This window comes from Centroberyx affinis, unplaced genomic scaffold (assembly GCF_046629955.1).
Source record: "Centroberyx affinis isolate AG114_WGS23_722 - 3 ecotype Tasmania unplaced genomic scaffold, CSIRO-AGI_Caff_v1 ptg000946l_1, whole genome shotgun sequence".
NCBI lineage: Eukaryota > Metazoa > Chordata > Actinopteri > Beryciformes > Berycidae > Centroberyx > Centroberyx affinis.
In genome coordinates, this window is record NW_027279520.1 from 298,611 (window position 1) to 308,843 (window position 10,233).

Here is a 10,233-nt window from a genome sequence, read left to right on the forward strand (position 1 = left end):
TGTGAACATATGTGTGTGCGTGTCTAGTCATAGAGTGGTAGAGGACAGGCTTGATCCCCCATCATTGCGGGTATTGTTGCAGCACTTGGGTAACCCTGCAGTGGCGTCACACCCCTAAGAGGTTTACTATACCAGCATTCTCTCTACCAGCTAAGTACATTGAACAATACATGTAGCCTTGCAATTACAGCCATGCATTAGGGAGGGGACAAAGGCACAATAGCATTAGCCTCTTTTGGCCTGAGTCCTTTCTCTCCTCATATAGGTGAAAGGTTATCTATGTGAGGTAAGCTGTGACACACAAGTTGGCACAGGGTTAGTCTCCATTTCGTCAGTGGCTGTTTTAGGAACAACCGGAGTTGCTACACAGCTGTTATTTGTTGAATTATATAATAGATTTGGAAACAAACAATAGGGCCTACATAAAGCAATCAGGAATTCCAGCACATTTTGGCCATTAATGGTTTAAAGAGTGACATAATGTGAATGTGGTTAGCTAATATTTACAACTTTATATAACTTTCTATTTTCAACTGTAAGAGTTTGGTTTCAAAATCAGGTATCCACTATTTGATAAAGTGACACTTACTCTTACAAAATTAAAAATGAAAATAAGTTACTTCTTAAAGGACAGCAGAGGTCCTTAGACAAAATAATAAAGCCTTTCCACATGGATTCTCTATATTTTAGAGATATTCAATAATGAACTTAAGGTAATGATGTTTTTCCCCAAAAAGGACATAGTGTTTTGGAATAATTCTTCATATATTCTCTCCACTTTAGCAATTTGTGGGTCAGCTTGTTGTTTTTTGGACCGGTGCCCACCAGTGAGTCACACTGAGCCCAATCTGACTAAATTTCTGGGAAAAAAGTCATGACGTATTGGATCACTCACAAATATGTCACTCATAAAAAAGGGCATTGATTCAGAATCTATGGACAGAAACATAATTGTAATGGTTGATAGCGATTATAAATAATTATAATAGCATTAAAATTATAGTCTGTAATTTGGAATAAACAGTTTGATTCTTTGAGTAGCCTAATTAAGTCTATGAATTATGTAGACAAAATGATCCACAAGCACTGGAAACTAATCAGATTACATTATACTGTGGATTCATTTAATCCAATTTGGGGTACGGAATCAATAATCTGTGGCAAATTACTTTTTGAAAATTGATATTTGGAGATGTATGGTGTAGGACGACAGAGAGAAAGTAAAGTGGAGCAGAAGGACAGATAGAAGAGAAATCCCCTTGCAAAATAAAAGCTATAAATGTCTAATCCTGAGCGCCCCAACTCTCCCAGCTGCTTCATGTAACACTGTCACATGCAGAGACTTTAACATTCTTTAGCAAGCAGGGTGTTAAGTGGATAACAGAAGGGTTCACTGGTCTGGTGAGAAACTACAAATAGGAGTCTACTTAAGTTTTATTGCTGAGCGCTGTAAAGACCCCGGCGGTCTGATCACTGTCTTTCAGCACAACTCATTTCACCTCAAAGCTCTTTATGGAGGTTAGGCAATTCAAACCCTCTACAGGAAGGTCACACTCTCTTTCTTTTGCTGCACTCTCTCTCTCAATACACCCCCTTTCTGTCCTATTTTCTGCTGCTTTCTCTCACAATTGCTTCCATCCTCAATTTATCCCTTTCTTGTTTCCTCTTACTCTTGCTCACCCTTGTATAAAAGACGAGGACAAAGAAGAAGAAGAAGGAGAAGAAGAAGAAGAAGAAGAAGAGAGGAAATGGGAGACAAAGATGGTCTTACCTGCACTTGTCTCTCCCACCACTTCTAAACCTTGCAGTGCTCATATTCTCCTCTGTAGACACACACACACACACACACACACACACACACACACACACACACACACACACACAGGTTTAAATTCAGTGTGAACAGAGAGGTAACACACATACTAAACACAAACGCTCACCTCAGGTAAAGCCCCATAGAAAAGGTTCCAGCGGCACACACCAGAGCACAAAACACAAAGACGAACCTGACTGGATGCCTGAAAGCAATTTCTGAAATTGCTTTGTAATCAAGTCTAATCACGGTTAGCGCTGCTGCTGGGCTTCATCCTCGGTAAAGTCACAGCACCCTGAAGGTCACATGTAACACAATGTCAAACAATACAAACACTTTATGTGAGCACTATGGTTTTTTTTTAACACATTTGTAACACCTGACAAACGTTCATAAGAGGTACACATAAATACAAATTAAATCTTCATGTACCTTCTTAAGGTGTTTACTTAATACTCGTGACATTTGTGACATAGCAGTGGAAAAGTGTGTCAATTTATTGCCATTTTTATCTTTGGAAGGTTTTCATGATTTGAACTTCAACTCATATAATACGTAAGGAGCACATGGTCATCTTGTCTACCATTGAAATCCAGTAAAGCAGTAATGTGAGATCTTTTAAGCATATACATTTTGACAGGTCAATTAGCAGGAAACCATAACTACTATTTGCAACACGCACACACGCACGCGCGCGCACACACACACACACACACACACACACACACACACACACAAACACTTTCCAAAATGGATATATAGCATTTTGACTTGAAACCCTTCAAATACAACACAGACGAATGAATAGGCTGGACCTACAGGCTTTTTGTTCAAATCACACATGGACATCCTGGACTAGCAGGGTTAAAGAGAAATAATTACAGCCTTTAGCACCAGGAAGACCAAACCTGGTCGACTGACTGCTGTTTTGAATTTTAGAATTGAAATATCTCAGCTTTCAAAATGTCCCTCTGTGACTTTTGTTAAACACAATTTTGTACAACCCAGTGTTTCAAGATTTTCAAAATCATGCAAGGAAATAGTAGTTATAATCATATTTACCTCATTCAATTAATAACTTCTTGGCTTTGTCTTTGATCCCCCAAATCCATAGGCATGTTAGATATTGTATTACTTTGGCCTAGGACAGTTTGGCTTGTATTTGTGAAATCTATTTATATAGCAACAAGGAAGAGACCTTGTATATTGAGACATTATTTATCTAGAACAGCATTGAACAAGAGGTGACTTCTCTATAGCATGGACCTGCCCTTTCCAGAAAAACATGATAACTTAAGGAATGACACTAAAGTTAAGAACCCACATGCCATCTCTTTGGTCTGGGATAGGCCATTCAACATTTGTGTGTAGGAACCATCACTCTCTCAAATTCTGGAGCTGCTCCATAGACAGTGAGTGGGAGAGGGATTTAATGAACCCCCAGAATGACTGAGTTTTTATTTGCTAAGTTTCTAAAGAAAGCAAAAGGTGAAACAACATCATCCATCATTCCATTAGCCTATATAGGCCTACCTGTCTCTGTGAGTTTCTCCTGCGGTGTCCGGAAGAAGCGGCAAACCCCCTGTGCACAGATGACGGAGATCTCCAAAGGGGAGTCCAGAGAAGCGAGCTGCTTTCCTACGGCGAGTCCCGTTGTTTGACCGTTTATTCTATTTTTTTCCTTCACTCTGCTCTCACTTGTTCCCCTTCTCAGTGCCAAGTCCCAGGACCTGCTCTGGACTTAAAGCGTAACATCGGATCAAGCTATTATCCCAGGTTGGTTAACAACCGAGTGAGAAAGTATTATCTTATTCATGAATGGACATGTCTGTTTATTGAATATCACCGTGACGCATGGTATTTGTTGCATTAAAGCCTTCTTTGTATGTTCACAAATAATCCTTCACTTTCTTAATAGTATGGAATGCATGGGGTGCTCTGCTTTACTGTATGCTATCCCATGTAAATTCACTTAAACCTGTAATTTCTTCTTAAAAGCAAATATCTCTGGGCAGCTACCAGTCCCATACTGAAGAATAATAATCAAACATTCTGTATTTGAATTGTTTTTGTTTGTTTGTTGGTTGGTTTCTGGTCAGTTTGAAAGCTCTGGCTGTTTTGGCTGAAATGACATGGCAGTTGAAAGCATGTGATGTCTTGTGAATGGACTTCAATATTAAATTATTATATTATTATAATTATATAATATACATCTTCAAGTTGAACTATAGGCATTCATCAGTGCAGTAAGTCAGCTAATAACAATGACCTAACACTCCGACTTCAAAACGAAAAGGGTTTACCTATGGCAGATAAGCAAGCATGTTAATTATTTAATTAGTTATTGAATTAGTTAATTCAAAATCAGTAGCTGATGTGTAAATACAGAAGGCAATATAATGATCCCAGCCTGTCACCCTTTCCTCAGTACTTAATGTTGCCAAATTCAGGAATGGGAAACTTTACCCTAAAGGCCAAAATGACTAAAATCTATCTAAAATAAATATATATATATTTTATACTGTAGAGCTCCATTTAGTGGCTAATGTCTGAAATGAAGGGAATGAAGTCACAGACTGGTCTGCATATAAAGTTGCAGACCTCTGTCACCAGTCACCAGTTAGTGTGATTTATTTATTTTTACAAAAGTTACACAATTATGCTCATTTACCACACCTGAATTTGTTAACAACACTGACAAGTTTTTTTTTTTATTAACCACTTTCACAGTCAAAAACAGTATAACACTGACTAGTATTTATTTTTTTTAAACTAGAGTGTCTACTTCACTCACCTTTATTGTTTTATTCTTCACTTAGATGGTCGGAAAGTATCAAAGGAGACAGAGAGGGAGAAAAAGCTCTGTGATCCAGTCCCAGGCCGGTGGGGGCTCACATGTGCTTCCAGAGGCGGAGAGGTGAATATTGCTGGGCACAGCAAGTATTTATATTGGTGGTTGATGGAATTGAACCCGACCCAACTGTCTGAACAGCCAGTGATGAAAAGATTACTATCTAAAGAGGGCCATTAGTTGGCATTAGTTGGATAGTCCAATGCTGTGTTGATACTACAATATTACAACTATCAGGTGACATAAAATATATGTTTAACAAAGTGTCACTTGCCTATACATCTCTACAGACTATATGACACTAACCCTAACCTTAGCCTAACCCAACCTTAACCCTAACCTGACCTTATTTCTATCATAAACCCCAACCCCAAGATTAACCCTAGCCCAGACACTGAATATCTATAGACTATTTTTTACACAGTTATGAGTATCACTTGAAACTCAGTAGACCTTTTAGTGGCCCATTATAGTCACTTAATAGGAAGTTGGGGATCAATATTAGACTATCCAAATAAAGTGTGACTCATTAGTTTGCTACCTTTACTATGTATTTCAATGGCATTTCTGTTACACCTATTTTTCTTTTAGTCTAGACGTCACAGAAATTAATACATAAACTTAAATTTAAAAGTAGGATTCAAACTCAAAGTCTAGGAAATCTGAACTTCTGTAAAGCAATCATGTTATTTTTACACATAAGCTTAAATAACCTTTCACCTTAAGGTTCTTAACCTGTTAATAGTTCCATTTTGGACCTAAATAATAAAAAAAATTACCACTGAAACACCCATACTGTTGAGAGTGTAGTGGCCCAGAGTGTCATCGCCATCTCATAAAATGTTCAGCTCTCTCCCCTGGCCCCTCTTTCGCCTCATAATCAGGATTTAAAGTAATCTTTATGCCATCTAAAGCCTGATTAATTTTGCCAATCCTACAATGTGTGCATATGTGTGTGCAGTGGTAGTAGTAGTAATAGTAGTTGGGGGACACAGCCAGAAATATGTAAGATTCCTAGATCCACAAGTATACTGCTTTGACCCTAAACTTATCGAAATGTAAATTCTGAACATATTTCTATAACATTTCTTCAAAACTTCTCTAGCCATAGTAAACACAATTTTCAAATTTTATGACTTTTCCATGACTGTAGGAGCCTTGGTAGCAGTCTAATGTATGGTGATGGTTTGGTGTGACAGCCTTGAAGCTGCAGCAGTGAAGTGAAGGATCCTGTAGGAAAAACTGTCTGTAAACCATCGGTACTAACTCTATAAGGTAGTGAGCCAAAGATATTATGACTCTGGTGTTAGATACATGATAAAACACTCAAATGACTACGGACAAAACTCATGTACAGTTGCTTTGCTTCTTTTTATTCATTTCTTTACTTCTCCAATGTACAGTAGTGTTATTGGAAGATAAGATGACAAAAAGGCACAAATTCACAATAAAAGAAAGAAAAACAGGAGACAAGTCAACAGGAGTGAGAGAGAGAGAGAGAGATAAGAGAGATAGAGAGAGAGAGAAAATGATTTTAAAAACAATTTGGGGTTCTGGAATCATTTGGTTTCATATTCTGATTATAAATTGAGGAATCTAACAACGAGATATCTATGAGATTGTCTCTTTTAAACCATTGATCTCTCACAAGTTTGTAAAGGTACAGTATCTTCAGGCTCTTAAAACGGACCTACTGTCTTGTGTTTTTGAACAACCATATCTGCCTAATTGCTTTTGCCTTCCTTCTAGCTATAAACCCCAACCCTCAAGCACCAGGTGGAAGCTGCTCCCAAATGTAGAATCATTCCCCCGATCCCCATCGCTAACCGCAGGAGGGCAAAATCCAACGCGAACCGAGGCTCAACTTCGGGCCGGCACCATCAGCTAATTATGCGGATCAATGAACTGACCCAAGCTGCCGTTATTGTTCCTTTTCAGTGAGAGAAGTGAGTGTAGTTCAGAGACTGACGACAGAGGTACAACAACATTTAGAACAAAAATATATTTATACACTGTCCTGCCAATGAGACGTGGTCGCTGTGAGGGAGGGAGGTGAAAAGCAGAGAAAGTAGTCAGGGGGTTTTTTCATTTCTTCTCTCAACTGAGCAGAAAATCTAACATCTAAAATCTACAAGCCACACAGCAACTCAGCTCTTTACTGTTTTCTGTCTGACTGGCCAAGTCAGAACAGGATAGCTGAGTTGCACCACACAACTATATGGATAAATATCCAGACATATTTCACAGATACAGCATTAATTGCTGGAGTATCCCTAAAATGGGTACCAAAATCATCTATAATATATAGGAATGCCCTTTTTTTGCCCATAATTTCTCAAAATTCCTTTCCAGGATTAAATTTCCGCATGGCTACTGTCCTATAACTGTAGTCGACTCACAATAATACCTCAGTGATAGCAACTTTCTCAGTGGTGGACTGTGTAATGCCTAAAGTTTAGCTATAGGATCTGAGCATCAACAGGGTGTGCTGTAGGCTTGGCAGGACAGTCTGATCTATATATATGTGTTCATCTACATTAATTTATATACTATTTACAATATCAATACATACAGTACATCCACAAATCTCTCAGTTGGTAGCCTGTGTCATCACAGACGCTGAGTAAGATGCTTGATGGAGATAAAGAGAGAGCGAGAGAGAGAGGTGGAGTGGTTGGACTTCCAGGGCCAGCGTTTTGTTTAAAGAGAAGGCAACAGAAAATGGCTCGCAACAATGGTTTATAAACTCGGTTTGACAGATATACAAGAAAATGAACCCCCCCCAAAAAAAGAAATATCACCACTGTTGATGTTCCACTGAAGCAAACCACCACTGAGGCTAAAACTATGATGCTTGAATGCTTGAACTCCCCGAGCAGGTTTTTTTTTTTTTCATGGACATACTGTATTGGCTACTGTGCTTGGGAATGCATAGGCTAATCATGGTGCAAGGTCACTGCTTCGATGCTACCTTGTGACATGGTCTATGAAATAATGTTCGTCAGCAGTTACAGTGTGCGATGTCATGCAGGTGGGCAAAGACACCAAGGACTGGTACTGGCTGTTCACTAAGACTAGCTAGATTTGTTACGCTAAGTCATAAGCTTAACCTTGAATATAGTTGTTGGAAATCAACGTCTGCCTTCTTAAGAATTTTGCCAAATTCACCCATTGATGGTGAAATGGTGATACGTGACTGATCACAACTCAAGGGGCCCTGGAAGAAATAAAGTCACTGCTGCACTTTAAAGAAAAAAAAATCCATCCTAATTCTATGAGTATAACTTAAGGGAACCTTGGGTGAACCCTAACAAATAAATAAATACATAAAAGTTATTTATTTGATATTATTTATTATTTGTTTGGCTCTGTAGAATAGCCTACACAGCATGAGATTAGACTGAAATTAGACATGAAATTAGATGATTATGTGCTGTAATTTGCAAAAGTTTGATTCTTCTCCAGACTGAGCCAAATTGATCAAAAATCGAGCTGACACCCTCATACTAGTGGAGAAAGCTACTAAGATCAGACTGATATATTGGTTTGTCAATACATCAGGCTGATATATACGTATAGAGGCTTTAGGCCTTTTATTGATTACTGGATATCAGCCTGTCATGTCGTCCACCTCTGATATGATGGATTTGATGCAGTTTGTCTCACATATTTATTTGAACTGATCAACGGTTGCCGATGGGAAGCCCTTCACTGGAACTGATACTCATGCAACATTTTGATCAGATTCCACACAATATACATGACTATATTTTTAGTAAAACAACAATAATAATACTAATAAGAATTGTTGTTGTTGTTGTTGTTCTAGTTTTAGTGTCCCATGATGAAAATGCTGTTAAAGAGGTGCTGTTTTCCACTCTGCCAAGAATATAATTCTGGGGGAAACAGTGAATACTTGCAAATATTTAGTTTTTGTTTTGCATGAATATGATCAAATTTGAGGACATTGAATATCAGCAAAAAAAATAGATGCTTGTGGCAGCTTCGATCCACAAATATAGGTATGGACCTTCAAAAACTCTTGTTGGTCAAACCCTAGTAGCTCCAGTGGCTATAGCTTGGCTTCCTCCACTTGCCACCTCACACTTGTGATGGGCTTGTGATGAGACCAGCAAAGTTCAGAGAGATACAAGAATTATCATCGCCTCAATCATCTCCATGGTGTTTTTTGGCCATGAAAGCTCCAGTTTGCTTTTGTACAATCCAGACTTATTAACTAGAGGTCCCCTAAATTAATCCTGCTCCCTTTTAAATCTAACTGTTGCTTGCTCTTTAAAGTGTTAATACGATTAAGAGATATGGCGGAGGAGAAGTAAGGAAAGGATGGGACAGAGGATATTAAAGACAATCGAGGACGAAGGAGGGCAAACAGACGTGAACAAGTGTGAGTAGGACCTTGCCTGATCGCAGAGCCTGCAGCTATCGCTCCTCCAGCTCCATCACCTCCTCCCTGCCTTACCCAGCCAGCGTCAGATCACTCCAAAGACACACTACATCACACACACATACACTCATGCATATACCTACACGCCACACTACTACAAGAAAACAGACTTCAAACTCCAACCTGCCCCGTCCGAACAGAATCATTAGTTTATGAATAATTAATCTCCAACAGCTTTCTCCCTCCTTGCCCTTCAGCTCGGGCCCTACTTTACTAAGACTGTTCTCAGGTCGGGAACAAACAGTAGAGTAGGATAGACTTGCAACGATAAAGAAGAGACCAAAGTGTCATGGTAGTTATTGCTATCGCTGGATAATACTGTTTATCCATAAGAGGTGAAAGAATGGGTGACAGGGCAAGAACGGATGAGGATCATTTAAAAATAGTTAAGCTGCACCCACTAAAGAACAATTTATCTGACTAGAGCCAGAGGGAGGAGTTTTCTATCCATGTCTAAACTCATGGCCCTCAGCACCAGCAACAGAGCTGGAAGGATGAGAAGAGTCTGTAGACTGAAAGACTGCCAGACATAAAAAAGACTCACACTCATTTATGGCTGTCTAGTTGTCTACATTTTTCCATTTCGGTGTAATAAAGTTTTACGGTGTTTGTGTGTGTGTATGTGTGTGTGTGTGTATATGTGTTAGCATTCAGATGTGATCTTCAATTACTGCAATTTCAAGCAGTATGTTCGAATGCTCTGATCAAACTGAGGCGCTGACTTGTTGGCAGAAGAAATGATCTGGAAACAGAAAAATGGAAGATATGTCTGGAAAACCTACACGACCAACAGACACTACAGAAACACACACACACTCACACACGTACACACATACACACAAACTCACAAACTCACAGAGCAGCAAGAAAGCCAAGGGATGCCTTAACACATGGGGGGAAACACTGGGGAAATATCCTATCTGGTAGGTCAGGAGTCTAGCGGAGACACGATCAGTCATCACTAACACTCTCAACACAATCCCAACCTTACAGCTGCGGTTTGTGGAGTTGCGATTTGATTTGAGCAACAAAAGGAAATGCCGCAAAAAGCATGACATGAATGGAGAGAGGGAGGTGTAACTATGACAAATCGGGAAAATAAAA